At 37.1% G+C, this 26,099-nt stretch overlaps 1 long non-coding RNA gene across 2 annotated transcripts; it reads right to left on the bottom strand.

Moving 5' to 3' along the window:
* Positions 1–16,209: 16,209 nt before the first annotated feature.
* On the bottom strand, positions 16,210–22,326 carry LOC110803372 (uncharacterized). 2 transcript variants are annotated; one of them, XR_008921113.1, is made up of 8 exons: positions 22,312–22,326; positions 21,963–22,146; positions 20,780–20,839; positions 20,324–20,445; positions 19,661–19,908; positions 19,386–19,445; positions 19,020–19,221; positions 16,210–16,465 (listed from the first exon to the last, which is right to left on the bottom strand). It is a non-coding gene; the product is annotated as an uncharacterized lncRNA (long non-coding RNA). The 2 variants fall into 2 exon arrangements; XR_008921112.1 differs by lacking the exons at positions 20,780–20,839; positions 21,963–22,146; positions 22,312–22,326 and having other exon boundaries at positions 20,324–20,467.
* Between the last annotated feature and the right edge of the window lie 3,773 nt (positions 22,327–26,099).

Raw genomic sequence — 26,099 nt, 5'->3', positions numbered from 1 at the left:
CGTTCGAAGCTTATTCTAATTAAATTGTGAGTCAAGAGTCGAGTCAAGAGTCGAGTCTTGTATCTCATGATTGTTTGTTAATTAGTATATGGCTTTTGCATGTTGATTAGTACTTAGTGAGTGATGCATGTTTTAGTTTCATTTACTCTATGCTTGTAAGTACTCAGCTTTTGCTGACTACGTGCTTTGTGTGTTTTTGGTCATGGCCTTTGCCTTAATGACCCTATGATGATCCATCATTTGCATTTGCATTGTTGGGGAGTAGAATAATATAGCAGGTTGGTAGATCAAGTACGATCGAAATCATGTGGCTTGGCATGATTGAGAGAGTTGCATGCTTTCGTTCTTTGAAACTATTTTATTTAATATTTTAATTACGTTTGAAATTGTTGAACTTTTTATACTTTGGTTTTTGGGCCATTATGGTTCCAAATTTTAGGAGGCCTCAATATTTCATTAATTATGGTTTTTAAAAGTTAGTTGACATTTAATTCCGCTACGTAATTCTGGTAATAGCCTTAACCGTTATCACGGTGGCGGTAATGCTTTAGTAATTCCTTTATTTTAAGTTGGAAAATGGTTTTATAAAAGCAAGGAATTATTAGGGTGTTACAAAGTGGTATTTGCAGAGCTCTAGTTTGAGAGCTGCTTTGCATTAACTAATAGTGCAAAGTGGTAAATCCTTAAACTACGATTGCAAAGTGGTATACTAGAGCTTAGTTTCATTCCTTCTTTGTAGTAATCAATACTACAAAGTGGTAATCGGAGACTAATGCGGAACTTTAGGATTTTTAAATATTATTTTCCTAAAGTCAAAACGTATTATTTTGAGTACTCAATATTTTAAAGGTCAAATATCAATTATTTTGGGTCGTTTGAAATGAGTTGAAAAGTTGGATTATTACGTAAAATTAATTAATTTTTTTTTTCCAATTTTTTTTTTTTATTTTATTCGAAAATTTCGAAATTAATTCGAATTTATTTTAATAATTTCGGAAATTATTTTATTTAAATATCCGAATTATTTTATTATTTATTATTTATTTATTTATTTATTTATTCGAATATTTTTTCAATTTTTTTTATTTTTCGGATTTCTTTTATTTTATTTTAAATTATCCGAAATTTATTTATTTATTTATTTAATTAATTAATAATTTTTATTAATTTTCGATTTTAATTTAAATAATTTCAACAAAGTTAGGAGTTATTTCTTAATTAATTTCGAAAATTAATATTATTTTCAAGTGAGAAACGGGTAGATTAAGAAAGGGAATATTAGTTTAAGTATGCATCTTATGTGATTATGTGGAATATTAATTGCCATGTATATGTTCTAATCATGTTTTATCTTGATTTATGTGATTAATTGCATCATATTTCATGTTGAGCATATATTTGTGCATTGAAATTGTATGGCTCCACAAACTATTTATTGTATCCCTTGGGGTTGGAATCTCTATGGAAACGCGTTAGTAAGACTTTTGAGTTGTGAATTTCCAGGAATTAAGGATGCTACCTTCTAAGTTCACCAGTCTAGGATACTTAGAGAAGATGGATAATGAGACTCCTCGCACGTATGTTCAAAAGATCGTGTTTGCTTGTGACTATTTGGCTTCGACCAAGGATATGCCCCACCTTAGGCACAAAGATATGATGGCTAGTATGATTATACATTGTTTACCACATAAAAACCCCTACATAGACCTCAAGAATAGGTTCAGTGACATGCATTATGGTGATGGTACCCCTAATTGGTACAAATATGGGACTAGTGATGGTAGGTGGAAGTATGATTCTGAGGTTCTTGCTACTATCCTAGAGGTTGCGAAAATTAGCTATGAGGATGGAAAGTATTCTGCGGGTCTAGGTATGGGCTATGGAGGAATAGAAAGTGATGGTGAGGATGGCATGATCCATGATGAGCAAGCTAGTGATGTTGAGGAGGATAGTGATGATGATGTGGTAGAGATTGAAAATCCTAACCCTATAGTTCCTAAACCAACCATTGAGATATCCAGTGGATCTGAAGATGAGCTTGAAGAGAATAATGTGGTTGATAGTGAGCCACAGCAAAATGATGAGGCTATGGATGAAGACTCGGATCCGGAAGAAGACTTGGATGATCCTAATGATCGAGACTTTACTCCAGAGCAATACAAGGAAAGAAATGATCGTCGTGATGACGTTAGTCTCTAGAGAAATGTAATCATTAGTTTTATTTTTCGTTGATTAATAAAGTGGCAAAGCTACTATTTATGGTTTTAGTTTTATTATAGTTGGAGAATAAATGTTATGGCATTAGTGGATGTAAGACTTATTCATTGGAGTTTTAATAAAAGAATAGAATTTCCTTTTCGTTATCCTTTAAGTTTAATTCTCAATCCTAAGTCTTGTGGGTATCGCAAAGGGATTTTTTGTTATTTCTTCAATGAAATTTTATGTGCAAGGTGGTTTAGTAGCAACCATCTAAATCTACTTGCATCGAATAGTGGGGTGAGAAGGCCCAAAAGTGGCGCCAACTCTTTCCCCCTAGGTTGCGCTTAAATGTTTTCTTGTTGTGAGTAGGTTCGTTGTCGAACTAGTGCCTTAGTGATGTCATGTCCAACCAATATTAAAGTTAGCCTTTTATTTATTCAGGAGAAGGGATATGGCTAGCCAAGAGATTTCTGAAGTGGTTAGACAACTAGCTGAGGTAGTTCGTGACCTAGCTCAAACCAGAGCAAACCGAATGCATGATTCGGCTGGGGAAATGTTTAAGAAAATAGCTCAAAGCAAGCCTCCACTCTATAGCGGAGAGATTGAACCAAGTGTGTTGGAGAACTGGTTGAGAGAGTTTGATAAACTCATTGTAGCTGTGAATTGCCCCGAAAACCTTAGGGTGAATAGTGTTGTGTACTACCTGAGAGGTGAAGCTGATTTATGGTGGCAATGATGTGAAAACACCCTTAGAACCACACCTAACTTTGGATGGGAAGCATTCAAAACTGCATTAAGGAACAAGTTTTACCCACCTTACCTGAAGAAGCAAAAGGCGCAGGAGTTCATTGAACTCAAAATGGGAGGTCTGTCTGTGACGGAATACTATTCTAAGTTTATAGAGCTGTCTAGGTTTGCACCTGAAGTGGTGGCAACGGAGGAGCTCAGGGCTCAAAGATTTGAGAATTGTTTAACCATGGATTTACAGCTGTTGTTGTCTGGAGAGACCTTTACCTCGTTAGACACCCTGTACGGAAAAGCTGCTCACCTGTATGGGTTACAACAAAGGAAGAACGGTAGTGCTGAAAAGAGAAAGGATGGTGGAAGCTCGAATCAAGGGAATAACCAACATAATCAGGGGAATTTTAAGAAGCACAAAGGAAATGGGAATTTCCAGTTTAGGGCTAACAATGGTGGTAATCGCAACAACCAAGGTGGTGGAAATCAGTCTGGAAGGAATGGAGTACGGACCTACGAATGTAGGCGATGTAACATGAATCACCCTGGAAAGGATTGTGATGGGAATTTGGTGACTTGTAGATTCTGTCAGAAGTTAGGCCATAGGGAGTATGAATGCTATTCTAAGAACGGGAAACCTAATCAAGGTAATCACCAAGGCAATAACCGGAACAATCAGAACCGGAATGGGGGAAATGGAGGTGGAAACCAAAGGAACTACCAAGGTGGTAACAATGGAAATAGCAATGGCAATCACCAGAACCATGGGAAGCCTGGAGGAAACCAACCACATAATGGGAACCGAAACAACAACGGGAACACCAATGGAGGTGGCTATAACAAAGGAGTTTCCCAAGGAAAGTTGAATGTGATATCTAGGCAAGAAGCGGAAACTTCCTCTGACGTCATAGCGGGTACTTTTTCTATTAATTTCGTTTCAGTTAAAGTTCTATTTGATTCTGGTGCGACTTACTCTTTTATATCAGTAGATGCTTTTGGGAAATTAGGGTTGAAAGAGCCTGAATCAATTGAAGTACCTATAGTCATACCTACTGGTAGTATAGTGAAGTGTACCAAAATCCATAGAGATGTGCCTATGACCATAGCCAAGACCGTGTTCTTATCTAACCTAATCAAATTCGAGTTAGGAGAGCTAGATGTAATTCTAGGGATGGATTGGTTGGCCAAGTTCAAAGCCAAAATAGATTGTGAGAAGCAGAAGGTTCACTTGAGGTCTAGCCTAAGAACATAGGAATCATCACGGCAATGGAACTCGTGAAGCTAGTCATTAAAGGGAACCCAGCCTTCTTGTGCAATGTGAGAAATCTAGAGCATGTGATCAAGGATCAGCCTGAGGATATTGCAGTAGTCAATGAATTCCTTGATGTATTTCCAGAAGAGATCCCGGGGATGCCTCCCAATCGACCTATTGACTTTACCATAGATTTAGTGCCTGGAACCGCCCCTATTTCAAAAGCACCTTATCGAATGGCTCCAGCAGAAATGAATGAATTAAAAATCCAACTATAGGATCTATTGGAGAAAGGTTATATTAGGCCAAGTGCATCGCCTTGGGGAGTACCAGTGTTGTTTGTGAAGAAAAAGGATGGAAGTATGAGGCTCTGTATAGACTACGGGGAGCTCAATAAGGTTACAATCAAGAATAAATATCCATTACCTAGGATAGAAGACCTATTTGACCAACTAAAAGGAGCAGGAATCTTTTCAAAGATCGATTTGCGTTCGGGTTATCATCAATTGAGAATCGCTGACCATGACATACCAAAGACTGCATTCAGGACTATATACGGACATTATGAGTTCACTGTTATGCCTTTTGGGTTAACCAATGCCCCTTCAATATTTATGGACTTAATGAACCGTGTATTCCATGCCTATTTGGACAAGTTTGTAGTGGTTTTCATAGATGACATCCTAGTGTATTCAAAGAGTGAAGAGGATCATGCGGAACACTTGAGATCGGTGTTGAGTACCTTGAGAGATAACCAGTTGTATGCCAAGTTCTCAAAGTGTGAGTTTTGGTTGGAAAGAGTTGCATTTTCGGGACACTTTGTATCTAAAGAAGGAGTGGCAGTTGACCCTGCTAAGATTAAAGCTGTTAGTGAATGGCCTACACCCAAGAGTGTGACTGACATTCGTAGTTTTCTGGGATTAGCTGGCTACTATAGACGCTTTGTGCAAGACTTCTCTAGGATAGCCAAGCCCATGACTACCTTGATGAAGAAGGAAACCAAGTTTGAATGGAGCGACCAGTGTGAGGAAGCATTCCAAGCCTTAAAGACACGATTGACAACCGCGCCAGTGTTAACCTTACCAGATGAGAGTGGTGCATACGATGTATATAGTGATGCCTCTAAGAATGGTTTAGGGTGTGTATTGATGTAAAACGGGAAGGTTATTGCGAATGCGTCAAAGCAATTGAAGCCATATGAATCCAATTACCCTACCCATGATTTAGAGCTAGCGGCTATAGTATTTGCATTGAAAATATGGAGACACTATCTGTATGGTGTGAAGTGTAGGATATTTACGGATCACAAAAGTTTTAAATACATCTTCACACAGAAGGATTTGAATATGCGCCAACGAAGGTGGTTGGAGTTAATTAAGGACTATGATTTGGATATCCAGTACCATGAAGGAAAAGCCAATGTAGTTGCGGATGCCTTGAGTAGGAAATCAAGTCATAGTGTTAATGCGTTAGTAGATGCTACGAGCTGTGTAAGGACATGCAGCGTTTGAACCTTGAAATAGTGATTGGTGAAAGCCTTGAGGGAATGATGAATTCCTTAACCATCAAGCTGTCAATATTTGATGAGATTAGGGAGAATCAAGCTGGTGATGTGAAGTTAGAGCGAATCAGGGAAAAGATTTCGCAAGGGAAGGAGTTGGAATTCCGAATCCATGATGATGGAAGTTTGAGGTACAAAGGCAGGTGGTGCGTGCCTCAAAAGTGTGGAGAACTGAAAGAGAGATTGATGAAAGAAGGGCATAATACGCCATATTCTGTGCACCCAGGTGGTGACAAGTTGTATAAGGACTTGAAAAAGGTCTATTGGTGGCCAAGGATGAAGAACGAAGTGGCTGAATTTGTGGCTAGATGTCTGACTTGTCAGAAGGTTAAAATTGAGCATAGGAGACCTCAAGGGAAGGTCCAACCTTTAGAGATTCCAAGCTGGAAATGGGACTGTATTTCTATGGACTTAGTCACTTGTTTACCTAAGTCAAAGACTGGGAATGATACAATTTGGGTTGTGGTAGATAGGTTGACCAAGTCAGCAGTGTTTATACCAATGAAGGAAACCTGGAAAATGGAACCACTTGCTAAAGCCTACATTAAGAATGTTGTGAGGTTACATGGAGTTCCTAAGGATATCGTATCAGATAGGGATTCAAGGTTTCTTTCGAATTTCTGGAAAAGTGTGCAGAAGAGTTTTGGTACGACATTGAAAATGAGTACAACCTTCCACCCAGCCACGGATGGACAAACTGAAAGGACTATCCAAACCCTGGAGGACATGCTTCGGGCATGCGTTATTGATTTCCAAGGAAGTTGGGAAGATAGCCTAGATCTGATTGAGTTTTCCTATAACAGCAGCTATCATGCTAGCATTGGAATGGCACCATTTGAGGCTTTGTATGGACGAAAGTGTAGAAGCCCACTTTGTTGGAACGATATTAGTGAAACCGTAGTATTGGGACCTCAAATGATAGAGGACACCATGAACCAAATCCGAACCATCCAATCAAAGATTCAAGCGGCACAGGATCGCCAAAAGAGTTATGCAGACTTGAAACGTAGGGATGAAGAGTTCAACATAGGTGATAAAGTGTTGCTCAAAGTGTCACCAATGAAAGGTGTCATGAGATTTGGGAAGAAAGGGAAGTTAAGCCCTAAGTACATAGGCCCATATGAGATCTTAGAAAGAATCGGAAAGGTAGCTTATAGACTAGCCTTGCCTATGGACTTGCATATAGTGCATAATGTGTTCCACATATCTCAGTTAAGGAAATATATCCCGGATAAATCGCATGTGTTGCAACCGGAGACCATAGAATTAGACCAAAGTCTAACCTTTGAGGAAAGACCTGTCAAAATCCTTGATAGCAAAGTGCGTAGTACGCGTACTAAAGATGTGAAAATTGTCAAAGTGTTGTGGTCTAATCAAGAATCTGAGGAAGTCACTTGGGAAGCGGAGGACGAAATGAGAAAGAAATATCCCGAGCTTTTTCCCGAGGTTAGTTGAGTTACGGGGGTCGTAACTCGTGTCTTTTAAGGGGGGTAGAGTGCGGTAGAATTTCGCGCTTTTTACCTTGTTTTCCCCTATTTTATGCTCAATTTAGTGCTTTCTATTGAATTTGCACTTAATATTGTCCTGTTTAATCATGTAAAGAGTACAACAACTTTAAATTTTTGTAAATGAACGTATTGAAAGTCTCAGAAAGTCTCACGTTTTGAGTTGAATTTTGATTTCCGAACCTAAGTTTCGGGACGAAACTTCTTTTAAGGAGGTTAGACTGTAATACCTTGTATTTTTATAATATTTATAAGTATATTTTATTATATTTATAAAGCATTTTACGATTTATTAACATTTAAATAATATTTAAATGTATTTTATTTAATATATTTTAATTAATTTGGATATTTATTATTTTAATTAATTATGAAACGAATTTAATTCTTGAGTCGGGAAATTAAATGAGTTGCAAATGATTTTTAAAGGTTTCGGGTTTTAAATGAAAAGTCCAATTCGTTTTATTAAACGAGCCCAATCAAAAGAATTTAATTCAAGTCCTAAGCTAGCCCAATCATTTAATTCCCTAAGCCCAATTCTAATTTCCTAAGCCTAGCCCATTAACAATAAGGAGCCTATAAATAGGACTCCTCATCATTAAATGAACCCCTAAAATTTCATAAAGCCTCTTTTGCTTTGCTTGCCCCTCACTCCATCTCTCCTCTCTCTTTGCTCGGCACCCGCACGCCCTCAAGCCCTCGTGCCCTCGTGCTGCACCCGCACGCCCGCACGGCCTCGTGCCCTCGTGCCCGCCTCTCGCCCACACACTCTCTCGCCTCTCCTCTCTCGCCCGCAGCCGCAGCGAGCACTCGTGCCCTGCGCTGCTGTTGTGCCTTTGTTGCTCGTGTGCTCGCGCACACCCTTGCTGTCCCCTTTCTCGTGTGCTCGTGCACACCCCTGCTGCCCCTCTCTCTCGCTCGTGCCCTCGCGCACGGTGCTGCACCCCCGCTCGCCCTCTCGCTCTCCTTCGCGCCCAGCGCGCGCGCCCCTCTCCCCGCTCGCGCCCGTCGCTGCTCGTCGCCCTTGCTGCGCACACACACGGTCGTGTGTGTGTGTTGTTCGTTCGTTGTTCAATTCTTTTCGCCCAATCACATTATATTCGTGGTTGTTCCGTGCTATAGGCCGGATTGGTATAATTCTCATCTTCCTTACCTATTCTATTTAAATTCCGTATTTTAAATTATTATATTAATATTGTTTTGAGTAATTAAAATGCTGGGAACTGGTTATGAATACCGTGGTTTGAGGATTTGTGTGTTGTGATTCATTAGGTTTGTTTTAATTATCAAATGATGAATTTTCAGATTTGTTTATTTAATAAAGCATTGATTTTTATGATATTAAACTAGTTTTATTGGAATTTTCAAGTTAGGGTTTTAACCTAGACCTAATGAGTCAATTTATTAGCATAATTAGGTGATGATTTTAATTATGATAATCAATTATATTTTCAGATTTGAATTAAGGTTTAAAGTGTTGATTTTTATTGATTTTTAAGACGGAAGAAGTATGTTTTTGTACTAGGGATTGATTTCGCAAATTGAGACGATTTTATTATTGAAAAACGATTGAATTCTAAAGTCTAAAGGAGATTTTAAATTTTATAAAGTTGCTGGAAATTTAATGAACATGGAAATAATTTAAGTTTCATTATTTTGATGATAGGAGGTGATTTCTAGTTGAGTGCTCGTTATTGCAAAGTGGCCCCTACGCTTAAGTATTCAAGGTACGTACAAGTCTAGGGCGACCACACCTTTTGTCAATGACATTACATGATTGTTGATGATGTGGATTATATTATGTGGATTCATATATGTGTTGGTGAACGATCATGTGGATTAATATTATTGGAATTATTGAATTGTTGGTTGAACAAGCATGTTGAAATTATTATGAGTATGGATTCCATTGTCAATCATGTTGTTCAATATTTATGCATGTATGGTTTGTTTCACATGCAAGGGATGGATTATGGCTATTGTACGGGATGTCTAGCATACTTTGAGCCAATTATTCGTACTTCGTTGTACTATTTATTTTACCACATGTGAAGGGTTAGCTCACGTAAGCCACCGCACATGTAGGGTTCAGTTGGGAATATTTTGTATGAAATGAATTAGGATTTGTCGTGCAAGGGCACAACCCTCATGTTAATGTGCATGATGTGGAGTCTCACTTTGGTGAGGAGGAACATGGTAGTAATATCACAAGTGTCTTCTTGGTTGATTACAAGTCCTAAAGCAATTAAAATAAGATTGTCTTGGTTGTTGTTTATTAATTGTGTGTATGCTTGTTGTCGAGTCTTGAGTTCGCCTTTATTAAAATATTAATAAACGTAAAGTGCAACCGGAACAAGCTTCAAAACTCTTGGAACGTATATACCTTGAGTATGAACAATGGGGGGAGTCTTGCCGGAAAGCTCGTACTCCTACTAATGATACAAGACGTTGTTTCATTTATATTGTGCGCAGGAATTCCGTCGGTATGGCCCGACACTCGGTATGGCCCGATTTTATTATTTATTATTTGGTGTATGGTTGGCTCCCATCACCTTTCCTTTATGGAATATTGTTTTGGCCCGTTCGAAGCTTATTCTAATTAAATTGTGAGTCAAGAGTCGAGTCAAGAGTCGAGTCTTGTATCTCATGATTGTTTGTTAATTAGTATATGGCTTTTGCATGTTGATTAGTACTTAGTGAGTGATGCATGTTTTAGTTTCATTTACTCTATGCTTGTAAGTACTCAGCTTTTGCTGACTACGTGCTTTGTGTGTTTCTGGTCATGGCCTTTGCCTTAATGACCCTATGATGATCCATCATTTGCATTTGCATTGTTGGGGAGTAGAATAACATAGCAGGTTGGTAGACCAAGTACGATCGAAATCATGTGGCTTGGGATGATTGAGAGAGTTGCATGCTTTCGTTCTTTGAAACTTTTTTATTTAATATTTTAATTACGTTTGAAATTGTTGAACTTTTTATACTTTGGTTTTTGGGCCATTATGATTCCAAATTGTAGGAGGCCACAATATTTCATTAATTATGGTTTCTAAAAGTTAGTTGACATTTAATTCCGCTGCGTAATTCTGGTAATAGCCTTAACCGTTATAACGGTGGCGGTAATGCTTTAGTAATTCCTTTATTTTAAGTTGGAAATGGTTTTATAAAAGCAAGGAATTATTAGGGTGTTACATCTCCCCTCACTACTCCGTCGTGAACCGCAGCACAACCACCACCATCACTGTCGCCTCCGGCGCCGGGTTTGTGCATCTGCGCCGCCCATCTCACCTATCCTCTCATCTCCTCTCCTCTCCTCCTCCCCTTCGTGCTCCCCTGTTTCGCACTCCCTCTCCTATTTGGTCGACTTCCAGGAACCAGAAACCAAAAATACGTTTTATTGTTTTAGCAAATCCAAAACAAAAGGGTTGGGCCCAATTTTAATATTTGGGTTTTAGTAAGCTCATTTTCTATTTTTATTTTCAGATTTATGAATTTACCTTTCATGTTTTTCTAAATAAATTTGATAAAGTATTTTAATATATATATATTTATATAAATAATTACTAATAAAATTGTTTATTATTTCAGGTAGGAAAATATATTTAATTTCCGGTTTTACTAAAACTAAGTTACTAGCTTGAGCTAACAAAAAGGGAATTTAAGTAATTTTCATGTAAAGTGATATATGAGTTATAAATTTATATTTTTGAAATTTCGATTAACAATAATATTTTCGTTAAACTTATGAAATTATAATTTTATTAAAGTTCGTTATTTGAAAATTCATTATTTATAAACTAATTTATGAAATATTGATCTTAGATTATTTATCGTTTTAACTACTAATTCAATAATTTAATATTTTGAAAGAATTCGGACTCGGAGCTCAGGAAGAACGATCCATCAGACGGGAAGTATAAAACTACAGTTGAGGTAACGGCTATTGCTAGTACCCGCAATCCCCTTATAAATATGATTTATGAAAATATGACGATATGATTGAATTTATGAATTAAATGTATTAAATGTTTTGATGTGTTTTATGGATTGTGGGATGAAATATCATTTGATTGAATTGTTTCCTATAATATGATTTGATTGAGTTTTCTCATAAAATGATGTTTATGCAATGCTATGAAAGAATTGATATTTTATTGATCCCATGATCAAAATGATGTTTTATGATATAAAATGAGTTATGTTATTTCAATTGAAATACAAGCCAAGGCTTGGTAAAATTACATACAACATGATAAATGAAAGTGAAAGACCTGGTTTGTCTAGCGGTATATAAACTACCATCTTCCTATCTATCGGTCATGCATGCACCACGGACACCTGTCCACCCATGGATTACGAGCCCAGGCTCCCATGGTTATGAGCCCAGGCTCAGGCCCCAGGCCCAATGTTACAGTTCGATGATGAGCCCAGACTCTTATGGGCCCAGGCCCAGTGGAGAATTCCTTCACGGTTCGTACTTGCCGACAACTAGCATGTTAATGAATGACGTTTTCATTAAAAGTTTATGAATGAATTTAAAATGATGTTTTATTAAATGTTTTACTTATTCTATTCTCCCCGTGTTATTAAATAAAATGAGTTGAAATGAATTTACGTTGCTAGGGTAGTCGTTACTGAGTCTTCGGCTCACCGTTTTGTTTTCCGTTTTAGGTACTGCGGGGAACAATGGACACGAGTAGTGGCGAGGAACTTCACTTTATTAATATTCACCTAGTTTATGCTTAATGTTTTAATAGTTTAATTAAAGACTTTTAGTAATTTATGTTCTTGTATTTTGGGAATATAAAGGATTATTATAATAATTTGGGTTTTGATAGCTTATGTTATGATAGTTGCCTTGTAATTTCCAAGAGGGAATTACGGCAGGTAATGTCTCGACCAAGTTAGGTTAATTCCGCTGCTAATTATGCTTTAATAAGTGATTTAGAGGTCGGGGTGTTACAATATGTCTTAATTATGCATGAGATTGTGGCTTGATTATGTTGCATGATTAAGGATTTTAGTTCACTTAAAATCTAACCAACATAGTAAGAGCCTTAAGTTCCAAACTTAAAAATTGAGTTAAAAGGTGCCATGCCAAAATAACACTTACTTGGATAACCTTTACATCAATCTTAGTAATAGTTTTCCGCCATAGCGAGGTGTTACTTATTGATTCAAAAGGGGTAAGGTACACAAATAATTGTGAGTACATGTTAGTTTTGGTGAAACTCAACGATATAAGTAAGGAGTCCTTGTATGTCGTGGAAAACGGGATAGGTTTACCTAATAAGTTCTTAGACGTACCTATCAACCAAGAGTAGTTTCTAGACTATTAGCAAAGGTTTTGCTTACCTAAAATATTTTAGAATTGAGTCTAAATACATAATGTGCTTAATTCTTCAATGATTTAAGGATCTTGGAATCATTTTATTCACACCTGCCGGAACAATAAATTCGAATAAAATGCCAATAACTTGTTTAAATTGCACGATTGCTTTAATTTTCAAGTTATTACTCATGATAAATGTTTTTGACTTTGCATGCTTCAATGTATGTTTTAATTATTGTTTATAATTAAATATCTTGCACTGCAGTAAATCCTTTTAGAAAGGTAACAGTAAATTTCCTCGATTGGTAGTGAATCCAAGAACGATTCACGGAAATGAGAGAAAATGAGCAATTTAAATGTACGTTTCTTTTAGTTTTAATAAAATAAGAAGCTAAAACAAAACTAGTTTTGTTTTATAGAAACAAAAAACTGAGAATCGGTAGTAGTGCCGAACGCACCCTAAGCTTATGGATTAATTTTCCAACCCAGCTTTGTCCCAGCAATCAAAGCTAAAACTGAGAGATAGCGCATTTGCTACCCATTTTAGTAATCTCCAAGTAATCTTTTCTTTGGGAAAGTTTGAAGCAAATTTTATACGAAGTATCTGAATTGAATTCTTTTCTCTTCTTGTAACCCCATGTACTTTGGGAGTCGGGGTAACTTGTCTTCATTTCAATATTGCTGATTCCACTGCGTACTTTGTGCAGGTAAGGTACGTGATTCTTTATTCTGCGTGCATTAATTCATTGAGCCCTCATTTTGAAATAGGACCTGAAGTTGCAATTTTGTTATTCTATACATTTTAATACCACGTGTGCTTGTGTCCGCGTTTATTATCAAATCTTGTCACAATTATGTAGATTTTTGTTGTTTTTATGTTTTGGAGATTACAACTTATGTAAAGTGGGAGGATTTTTTCCCTATTGTAATTGTATGAATTAATTTGGAATTACCAAATTGGTTAAATGCTAATTTTTTAGGACGGAAAATAGTCTGGGTGTGCTGATTTTTTTTTATTTTTCGAAAAATGGTCTGGGTATACTGATATTTTTTTTTTAATAAAAATTAATGAAAATAGACCCGTTGGGTATAAAAAGGGCTCTCTCAAGTAGAATAATAAAAAATAGTAAAATATTCAAAGAGATCTCCTATCTAACATATGGGGTCCGAATTTGTTAATTATAAAAATATTAAAAAACTCAAATAGACCCCTTATCTTATATATGGGGTCTGGGTTTTTTGGATAAAATAGTATAAAACAACAATTTTAGTTATAAATTTGGCCCGGCCCGAAAATGGCCCGAAAAGCTCGCTATTTTTTGCCCGAAAAAGCGGGTTTTGGGCACAAAAAATCGGCCCGAAGTTTAGCCCGGCCCGGCCCGACATAATGGGCAGATTTTTATGCCCTCGGCCCGGCCCGCCTTTTGATCAGGTCTAGGTAAACGTAAGAGACCCCTTTTCTTAAATAACGGGTCTCTTGTTTTTAACAAACAGACCCCCTATAGATGAGCGGGTCTCTTTTATAAAGAGACCCCCCTATCTAGAGACCCCCTTATATGGGGTCTCTTATGCCATTTTGGATGGGTCTCTTTGCCCAGTTTTGTAGTAGTGTAGTGTCGCCATATCTTCAATGCAAACACTATGGCAGCTAGTTTTAAGTCATGGGTAGGGTAATTTGCTTTATACAGCTTCAACTGTCTTGACGCAAATGCAATAACCTTCCCGTTCTGCATCAATACACACCCTAAACCATTCTTCGATGCATCATAGTACACATCGTAGGTATCACCTCTTTTGGTAGAGTTAGAACTAGCGCGGTTGTCAATCGCGTCTTCAGAGATTGTAATGCTTCCTCACATTGCTCATTCAACTCAAACCTAGCTTCCTTTTTCATCAAAGTAGTCATTGGCTTTGCGATTCTAGAAACCCTTGCACAAAACGCCAATAATATCCAGCTAAACCAAGAAAACTTAGAATATCGGTGACACTCTTAGGTGTAGGCCACTCACTAACAACTTGATCTTCGTAGGGTCTACGCAACTCCTTCCTTAGACACAAAATGTCCCAAAAATGCAACCTTTTCCAACCAAAATTCACACTTCGAGAATTTGGCGTACAACTAGTTGTCTCTCAACGTACTCAACACCGACCTTAAGTGTTGCGCATGATCTTCTTCACTCTTTGATATACCAGGATGTCATCTATGAAAACCACTACAAACTTGTCTAAGAATGAATGGAATATACGATTTATCAAGTCCATAAATATTGTGGGTGCATTGGTTAACCCCAAAGGCATAACAGTGAACTCATAATGACCGTATCTAGTCCTAAATGAAGTCTTTGGTATATCATGATCCGCGATTCTCAAATGATGAAAAACCCAATCGCAAATCGATCTTTGAAAAGATTCCTGCTCCTTTCAACTGGTCAAACAAATCATCTATCCTATGCAAAGGATACTTATTCTTGATTGTGACCTTATTGAGCTCCATGTAGTCTATATAGAGCCTCATACTTCCATCCTTGTTCTTCACAAACAAGACTGGTGCTCCCCATGGTAATGCACTTGGTCTGATATAACCTTTCTCTAGCAAATCCTCCAATTGACCTTTCAACTCACTCATTTCTGCTAGAGCCATTCGATATGGATCTTTCAAAATAGGTCCAGTTCTAGGTACTAAGTCTATGGTAAAGTCAATAGGTCGATTGGGCGGCATTCCCGGGATCTCTTCCGGAAACACATCCAGAAATTCATTCACTACTGCAATGTCCTCAAGTTAATCCCTAGTCACATGTTCAAGGTTTCTTAGAATGCACAAGAAAACAGGGTTTCCTTTACTGACTAGCTTCACGAGTTCCATTGCCGTGATGATTCCTACACTTATAGGCTTTCCAAAACAACGTTAGGATACTACTTTTCTTAAGCTAGACCTCAAATGAATCTTCTGTTTCTCACAATCGATCTTGGCTTTGAACAAGGACAACCAATCCATACCTAAGATCACGTCTAGTTCCCCTAATTCGAACTCAATTAGGCTAGATAAGAATACAATTTTGGCTGTGGTCAAAGGCACATCTCTATGGATCTTGGTATACTTTACTATCCTACCCGTTGGTATAACTATGGGTACCTCAATTGCTCCAGGTTCTTTCAAGTCTAATTTTTCCAAAATACCCAGTAGTAGAAAAAACCCTTACTGCAGCGGGCTTTTAGACCCCTGTTGCAGCGTACATCGTATGCTGCAACTGGGGGGCCTGCAACAAGTCTGGACTTGTTGCAGCGTACAATGTTCGCTGCGAAAAGTACTTTTTTGCAGCGTACATATACATGTACGCTGCAACAAGTGCCAAAATTTTCGCCAAAATCTTGACTTGTTGCAGCGTACAAATTCGTGTACGCTACAAAAGACCCCACCTGTTGCAGGGTACATCTATTTGTACGCTGCAACAAGTCTAAAATTTTGCCAAAATTTACACCCTTGTTGCAGCGTACATATATATATGTACGCTGCAACAAAACACTTTTGGCGGGAAAATTTTAATCTTATTTAGGGATGATTGCCTAGCACTAAATATAGAAACCTGTCACAACAATAATAATATCGCAACCTGTATAACAATTATAAAAACAATAACTGGTGTTTTGTATATTATATATCCCAAAACAAAGTGCATGTAGTACATTTAAATATATGTGTTCCAATTTCAACGTACGCATACATTTTAATATAAAAGATTGTTCTATAACATCTAAGCCAACTCGATCAAACGCGCTCAGGCCAATAATAAATACTTGCAGGTAAAAAACTTATCCCATTGCTCACGAACCACATCAATTTCCTCACTACCATAAGGCGCATTCCTCGGAGTATAGACCTTCAAAAACAAAATTTTGATGGGAGCATTAGATTAAATGTCATTTTAGTCTAAATATGACCTATAACGACCCAATGAGCCTTAAATGTGCATAATTATTTTGTAACGAGTATTGAAAACTTTAAAACTAAGCATATTAATCATGTAATAAGTTTGAAATGAGTCCTTAGATTCTTTAGTTCAAAGTGGGGAACGAAAATGTTATTTTAGTCTAAATATGACCTATCATGACCCAATGAACCTTAAATGTGCGTAAATAGATTGGAAGGAGTCTTGGAAACTTAAAACTAAGCATATTAATCATTTAAAGGGTTTAAAACGAGTCTTTAGGTTCCTTAGTTCAAAGTTGGGGGCGAAAATGTCTCATTTTAGCCTAAATATGACCAATACAACCAAACAAGTCTCAAATGTGCATAAACCGATTGGATTGAATCTTGGAAACTTAAAACTAATCATATTAATCATGTAATAAGTTGGAAGTGAGTCCTTAGGTTGGATTGAGTCTTGGAAAGCTAAAACTAATCATATAAATCTTGTAATAATTTTCAAATGAGTTCTTAGGTTCGTTAATTCAAAGTTGGGAGCGAAAATGTCATTTTATCCTAAATATGACCTATAATGGCAAAAAAAAGGCTCAAATGTGCATAAATAGATTGGAATGATTCTTGGAAAGTTAAAACTAATCATATGAATCATTTAATAAGTTTGAAATGAGTTCTTAAGTTCGTTAGTTCAAAGTTGTGAGCGAAAATGTCATTTTAGCCTAAATATCACCTATAACGGCCAAACAAGTCTCAAATGTGCATAAATAGATTGGATTGAGTCTTGGAAAGTTAACACTAATCATATGAATCATGTAGTAAGTTTGAAATGAGTTTTTAGGTTCGTTAGTTCAAAGTTGGGAGCGAAAATGCCTCATTTTAGCCTAAATATGACCTATAACGACCAAACAAGTCTCAAATGTGCATAAATCGATTGGATTGAATCATGGAAACATAAAACTAATCATATTAATCATATAATAAGTTGGAAGTGAGTCCTTAGGTTCGTTAGTTCAAAGTTGGGAGCGAAAATGTCATTTTAGCCTAAATATGACCTATAATGGCCAACCAAGTCTCAAATGTGTATAAATAGATTGGATTGAGTCTTGGAAAGTTAAAACTAATCATATAAATCATATAGTAAGTTTGAAATGAGTTTTTAGGTTCATTAGTTCAAAGTTGGGAGCGAAAATGTCATTTTAGCCTAAATATGACCTATAATGGCCAAACAAGTCTCAAATGTGTATAAATAAATTGGATTGTGTCTTGGAAAGTTAAAACTAATCATATAAATCATGTAGTAAGTTTGAAATGAGTTCTTAGGTTTTTTAGTTCAAAGTTGGGAGCGAAAATGTCATTTTAGCCTAAATATGACATATAATGGCCAAACAAGTCTCAAATGTGCATAAATAGATTGGATTGAGCCTTGGAAAGTTAAAACTAATCATATGAATCATGTGGTAAGTTTGAAATGAGTTCTTAGGTTCGTTAGTTCAAAGTTAGGAGCAAAAATGTCATTTTAGCCTAAATATGACCTATAATGACCCAATGAGCCTTAAATGTGCATAAATAGATTGGAATGAGTATTGAAAACTTAAAACTAAGAATATTAATCATGTATTAAGTTTGAAATGGGTCCTTAGGTTCTTTAGTTCAAAGTTAGGACCGAAAATGTTATTTTAGTCTCGTTTGATCGTTATATGTCATATTTTGACTTAAATAGTCGTTTTCGCTCCCAATTCTCAACTAATTAACCAAAATAGGTATTTTAAACCATTCATATGTTTGATATACTTAGTATTAGGTTGCCAATACTCATTATCACATACTTTGGTCATGTTATGCACATTTAAACCTCGTTTGACTAAAATGGTCGTTTTCTCTCCCAACTCTCAACTAATGAACTTAGTTTTATGTTTCTAAGACTCATTCTCCCCTACTTCTAAGTAGGCAAAACAATTTTGAAATTAGTCACATCACATATAGAATCCAAAATGTCGATAAGCGAGCAGTACACTAAACCACATCGCCCGGTGATTTAAACACATGGATTCATTAGTGGGTCTCGTGATTGAGCAACATAACTTCATTTATCTCGTTAAATTCAATGCTCTTCTCTTCCCCTTTTTACTTCTCATGAACTACAAGCCAAAACTCTACTTCCATCAACAAAAGAGGCAAACTGATGACAGATTACTAGTCAGTGACAACATAGGTGGGATGTCAGGACTTGTTATCTTACTCTAGCTAGACACTTGACCCTTAATTTGGTTTGCTATTAATACCGCGTAATCCAACAAACTTGCTAATACTCTATATCAATGCAGCAATCCAAAATGGGGTGAAAACCGTGAAAACAATAGCACATTAATACCATAAATGGTATAGAAATCCATATAGTCTTATACTCTATATCGATGTTTCTGATTCCAGATAATAAAAATAAAACAAATTCATCACCTACATTGAATCTACAGATGAAATAGAGGTTATAATAAAGTAATGGTTGGTACCTGAAGTTTACTGATAACTTCTTGTTGTTCTCTTTCTCACCTCGAAGCAGCATCTGATGCTCGTTTTAATTCTTCTTCAGCCTCGGACTGAACCCTTTGTATTGAAGCTTTCAGATCTGCAGCAGCCTTTTCTCGCTCTTCTCTTCTTTGGTCACGCTCTTCATCTAGCTATGTTTTCAGTTCAGCTATAGATGCCTTCTGGCTGCAACAAGCAAACCATAAAAAGGTTACTTTCTGTCTTGGACAATTACTCATTTACACAGAATTGCTTAGCCCTGCTTTAGACTACAATCAACAAATTCTTCTTACAGCAGGAGAAAATAGGAAGAGAAAGAAAAGGAGATAAAAATAAGTTTCCCCTTGTACCTTTTCTTTGTCTAGATCTTTCCTCATTCTTCTCGTTTCACTTTCAAGTTCTTCCATTCGCTAAATAAGAAGTGCAAAAGGGAAACTAATCAGCTATGGAAAAGAAAATTTCATCTCATACACAAACAGGGACAACACCACTGCGGTCAGCACGATTCTTTGCCTTCATGTCATCAGTGACCTTTCTCGGGACTAGGAATGAAAAAAGTATGGTCACGAAAAAATTAACCGAATAATAGAAGGATTTTGAGGGGAAAAACGATAGACATCCCAACCTTTGGTTTTGAAGAGGAAGGTTTAGATCTGAGAAGAAAGGAGCAGGAGGTGGTGGGGGTGTTGCAGGAGCAGCTGGTGCAGGGGATTTAGGCGCAGCAGAGACAATAGCTTTGCTACAGAAACTCCACAGTGGTCCAAGTGGATAGAAACTCTTAACATAATCCCTCAAACCTGGTAAGTAGAGCTCCTTCAAAGCCTTGGCCCACTCCACGTGATTAAGATCCTTATTTCTGTACTCAACCAGAACCTGAGTAATTAAGAACAATGAACAATCCGAACAATCAGAAAATCCATATCAAGTACTTTTGTACAGTACAAAGCCGCAAAATTTTAAATTACAACAGTATGCGTGATGGCAAACCATCTTCTGAAGAACATCAGAGGGCCAAAAACGAACTGACAAAATAATTCTTTCTAAATTCATCCAAAAATAGTTGTTTGTTGACTGTAAGCATATCTGACTCTTTAGATACTTGCATTAATTTTATATCATTCAAAAAGAGTTTCCAAGCAATACTTTGTTGCTATAAAATTCAGCAATTTGCCAACTTTTTGCACTAGGCATACTCATACCTAGCAAGAAGAGATGTCTTAGAAAACCCAGAAAAGGAATGATGGGATTGAAAAATTCAGCATTTGAAAGTTCAGAGTAAAATACATACCACAATCTTTGCCTGAATAAGCAATCTATGCCAAAGCTGCAAGGTTGTCAGAAACAGATTTCTGATGGTTGAAGAAATCAGACCCCCTCCCCTCCGTCAAGGCATTATGCACGCGTCAATTACTTGGGAGCAAATAGATGAGAAATTATGCACGCATCAATTACTTGGGAGCAAAAAAATGAAACGCCAGTTACATAAGTACATGGATTAGAAATCAGATGCCCAAAGCTTTTACACTAATATTTATTTAAATCAGATGCCCAAAGCTATTTCCCATGTTTTTAAGTTAGCCTCAGCCATCGACAAGAGATGGGTATCTATCCAAACATGGTTTAAATATATCCATATATCCAAGACGAACGTGCGGGAAAATATTTCAGAACATACAAAGCTGCAAAGATGTCAACTCAAGCGGAAAAAAGTACAATAAATCAAAACAGGTCTGGTATTACATACCTCAAGCTTAAAACACCAAGACTGCTCTGCAACAAGCTGACTGCGTACAGATTAGAGCTCCTACAGCACAAGGTTTTCAATTAAAAAATGAAATAAAACATAGAGTGAACCCCGTGTCTGAAGTATCATGCTAAAAATTTAAAAAGGTCTTGAAGATTCGTTGCACGAGGTTCAAATATATTATTTTCCTGTACACAATTACCATGACATGGATTTTAAATCATATACCAAGAACCAAAAACAAAATCTTCTTATACCAAAAACCAAAAACAACAGCTTATTTCATCTACATTTATGATTTAAATTGAGATGATTTTCAACCTCAGTGAATCCCAAAGTTATAACAAGGACACGGCAGATACGTTTACATCTAAGATTTCAGGATATTGCATACAAATAAAAATATTTTCATAATTGAATATGTCAGTTGATGCTAAACTAACTAACCTCAGGCAACCAGTGTTAGTTTTAAAACTTTTAAATTAAAATCACTTGATGTCAACCATTATTCTTCCAACAAATGCATCAAGTTACAATGTGACTCAATATGAGTATATCGATCTCAAGCTCTTGACCCTAAGAGATCTAATTGCATAAAAAGTTACGGAGTAAATGAAAAGACTGATGTTGAATCTCTGTTTCTACTACCCTTTAAATGGTCAGCCTCGACATGATCTGTTTCCCAACTGCAACAGAGACTAACTCAGTAAAAAAAAACACACACCTTTTTCTTTCTAGTTAAAACCTCATAACAAGCTCGGAAACCCGCAAATATAACCAGCAAGTCATAAGCATATGCATTAAGAAGGAATAATTTACATAAAGAAATCACATATTACAAGCAATTCAAGTACATTAGACAATCACTGATTCACTGAACCTCAACAAAAACAGAAAACGCAAAAAACTATCACCACATACTCAATTGAAGAAATTCTTACCTTTCTCATAAATTCAGATAAACTAACAACAACTGCAGAACCAACACAGGTCTGCTTACAACCCAAACAACAAAGAAGCAAAAGAAGAACAAAACCAAATGCTAAAAGCAGTTATTTCTAAAACCCAAGCACTTGGCTCAAAGCACTTGAGTATTTTCTACTAGTGTATTATATTCCTACTGAAATTGGACATTTTCACAATGGAATATATGACTTATAATCCCCATAATAAATCTACTAACCTGAAAGGCAATAGATACTCATAATCCCCAGCAGAAATAAACTTAGCAACCCTAGAATTGGCCCCATCAGCTCCAATCACAGCATCCACCTCCAATGTCCGCTTCTCACCAGCTGCCCCAGTCGCATCTAATGTCTTCGGCATATCCATCTTCGAGAACAACCCTAAAACGAATTGAACAAACCCTACAAATGAATTGATCGAACAAACAAATTGAACCCTAAAACCGAATTGAACAAACGAATTGAACAAACCCTAAAAACGAATTGAACAAAAGCACAGAACCCTAAAAACGAATTGAACAAACCCTAATTCTTAAAACAAAAATCAGATAAACGAATTGAACAAACCTAAAAGAGATGGGACAACGAAGAGAACTAGCCGCGGCGAGAAGGTTGACGGAGAACAGGATGCGAGCAACGAGAACTGAAACTTTGGGATGCGGTTTAGGTTTTTTATTTTTTGAGGGGACGACGCAGGGAAAGGTAAGGGAAAAAGAAGGGAGTTGAGCGCCAGAATTAAAATTTTGAGACGCGGCTTAATTTGTTATGAATTAGCTAGAGAATAATTGTGTTTCCCTGGTTATTGCAGGGGGCTTTAAATTGTACGCTGCAACAAAAACGGGCTATTGCAGGGGGCTTTTAAAATGTACGCTGCAATAAACTTTTTTGCAGGGAACAATTAAATTGTACGCTGCAACAACCCTTTAAAGGGTTTGACCCGCGTTGACCGATTGGTTGTTGAAGCGTATTAATACATGTACGCTGCAACAAGGGGGCTGCAACAGGGGTTTTTTCTACTAGTGACCCATCAATATAAACGAATAAGTTTCACCAAAATCAAATAGTTCTTTAACTAAAATGGAGTTAATAAAAAAAAGTACCGGCGATGACGTCAAACGAAGTTTCTGCTTCTTGCATGGTGATCACATTCAGCTTTCTTGGACAACTCCTTTGTTATAGCCACCTCCATTGGCATTTCCATTGGTGTTTCAGTTCCCATTCTGTTGATAGTTTCTCCCAGACTTTCCATTGTTCTGGCCATTACTGTAGTTGTTACCCACTTTGGTAACCTCTCTGGTTTCCACCATTATTACCAGCATTCGCTCCATTCCGGTTCTAGTTGTTCCGGCGGTTATTCTAAGAGTTGTTCTGGTTAGGCTTTCCATTCTTAATAAAGCACTCAAATTCCCTATGCCCTAACTTCTCACAGACACTACAAACCACTAGATTACCATCACAATCCTTTCCGGGGTGATTATGATTGCAGCGTCTGCAATCATAAGTCCTTGTTCCATTTCCCCCATTCTGGTTCCTATTACCATTATTGTTGTGGAAATTGTTGTTGCGACTTCCACCATTGTTTCCCTTGAACTAAAAGTTGTTATTCCCCTTGTTCTTCCCTGATTATGTTGGTTACCTCCCTGATTTTGATTCCCAACATCTTTTCTTTTCTCACCAATTCCATTCGTCCTCTGCTGCAGTCCATACAAATGGGAAGCTTTTCCGAAAGGTGTCTAAAGAGGTAAAGGTCTCTCCAACTAGCATCAACTGCAAATTCATAGTTAGTCCACTATCGAATCTTTGAGCCCTAAGCTCTTCCGTTGCCACCTGTAGACGCCTACATTTGTCCCTAGGCCTGATACGGTGTGTTCAATGATAAAACTAAACACCGATTGACTAAGCTTGCCTAAATATGCCGCGAACGATTCTAGACTGACCGATGATCCCGCAAACTGTATTTCCATTTTTAGAAACTAATATTTATATTAACTGATATGCCTAAACACTGCCCATAATGGCAACTGTGCAAGATAAAATATCCGAGTGTTTAAGGTGCATTACGATTTATCATTGGATAAAGGATAAGAGTTGCATCCCAACTCATATTCTAAAGGGTAGAAACCGTGATGAGATTCGGGTAAAAACCGATAAGACTGGAAAAGTGAAGTAAAACACCAGCGCTAGAAAATTCTAACGCTGGCAATGTAAGCGCCACAATTTTCTAGCGCACAAATCAAAAGCGTCATTATATTCTGACTCTGCAATTTGTTTCTCACACAATCACGCAAAGATAGAGTTAATCCAGTTGTCATCAAAACAAATCTGGCACTGAGAATATGAAGCGCTAGAAATTAACAGCGCTCCTGATCCAAGCGCTGGAAATTTCTAGCGCTGCACAGATCTCAGTCTAAAAACTCACATTTCTTAAAATTTTTATCTTATTCTGGCCTATTTTACTATGAATAGGGCCTCTGAAATCCGAAAAATAACACACATTCCTAACCCTAAACCCTAAGCTTGAGTATTGACTGAAGCTTTTCTCTGTCTCGTATTTGTGTGTCTGCCGCATTTAACACTCTGTTAAGCAGTCCCTGCATGCACGATCACCTGAATCAGTTCGAATACTCCTGAAGTGCTGCTGAAATCCCAACCCAATTCCTAAGCCTAAAATATACAAAAACTCTGGAAGAATCCCGTCCCGCAGTCAGTCAGTCACCGGAAAGTTTTAAAGCCAAAAGGAAAGCTAGTAAAGTCAAGTGGTAGGTGTTTCTGAGAACTGCAGTGTAGCTTACGCTATACTGTAACCTGAATCTGTATTTTACAGCTTTTGTCACTATATAAATTTGTTCACTTTAATCTGTTATATTGCTCATGTCTAAATAAGATAGTACTTGGACAAACCGGTTTATTGCTAAGCACCTTGAATTAACCTAAATCAACATTTTGACATCTGTTTAGTAATATTTGTGCATTAAAATCAATCCAGGGTAGTAATGTAGCATAACGCATGTCCCATCGTCGTCACAATTGAACTAGAAAGGACTACACCGCGTGGGCTAATGTTGGGCACTCCCTGTAACACCCTAACAATTCCTTGCTTTTATAAAACCATTTTCCAACTTTAAAATAAAGGAATTACTAAAGCATTACCGCCACCGTGATAACGCTTAAGGCTATTACCAGAATTACGCAGCGGAATTAAATGTCAACTAACTTTTGAAAACATAAATAATAAATATCGAGGCCTCCTACAATTTGGAACCATAATGGCCCAAAACCCAAAATATAAATAATTCAAACATTTCAAACATAATTAAAGTATTAAATAAAATAGTTTCAAAGAACGAAAGCATGCAACTCTCTCAATCATCCCAAGCCACATGATTTCGATCGTACTTGATCTACCAACCTGCTATATTATTCTACTCCCCAACAATGCAAGTGCAAATGATGGATCATCATAGGGTCATTAAGGCAAAGGCCATGACCAGAAACACACAAAGCACGTAGTCAGCAAAAGCTGAGTACTTACAAGCATAGAGTAAATGAAACTAAAACATGCATCACTCACTAAGTACTAATCAACATGCAAAAGCCATATAATACTTAACAAACAATCCTGAGACACAAGACTCGACTCTTGACTCGACTATTGACTCACAATTTAATTAGAATAAGCTTCGAACGGGCCAAAAGAATAATCCACAAAGGGAAAAGGTGATGGGAGCCAACTATACACCAAATATAATAATAATAAAATCGGGCCATACCGAGTGTCGGGCCATACCGACGGAATTCCTGCGCATAATATAAATGAAACAACGTCTTGTATCATTAGTAGGAGTACAAGCTTTCCGGCAAGACTCCCCCCATTGTTCATACTCAAGGTATATACGTTCCAAGAGTTTTGAAGCTTGTTCCGGTTGCACTTTACGTTTATTAATATTTTAATACAGGCGAACTCAAGACTCGACAACATGCATACATACCATTAATAAACAACAACCAAAATAATCTTATTTTAATGATTTAAGACTTGTGATCAACCAAGCAAGACACTTGTGATATTACTACCATGTTCCTCCTCACCAAAGTGAGACTCCACATCATGCACATTAACATGAGGGTTGTGCCCTTGCACGACAAATCCTAATTCATTTCATACATAATATTCCCAACTGAACCCTACATGTGCGGTGGCTTACGTGAGCTAACCCTTCACATGTGGTAAAATAAATAGTACAACGAGGGACAAATAAATGGCTCAAAGTATGCTAGACATCCCGTACAATAGCATACAAATAAATAATCCATCCCTTGCATGTGAAATAAACCATACATGCATAAATATTGAA

The sequence above is a fragment of the Spinacia oleracea genome, chromosome 5 (genome assembly GCF_020520425.1).
Source record: "Spinacia oleracea cultivar Varoflay chromosome 5, BTI_SOV_V1, whole genome shotgun sequence".
In the NCBI taxonomy this organism is placed as follows: Eukaryota; Viridiplantae; Streptophyta; class Magnoliopsida; order Caryophyllales; family Amaranthaceae; genus Spinacia; species Spinacia oleracea.
The sequence above is the reverse complement of the archived record's forward strand: the minus strand, read 5'-3'. Positions and strand labels throughout refer to the sequence as shown.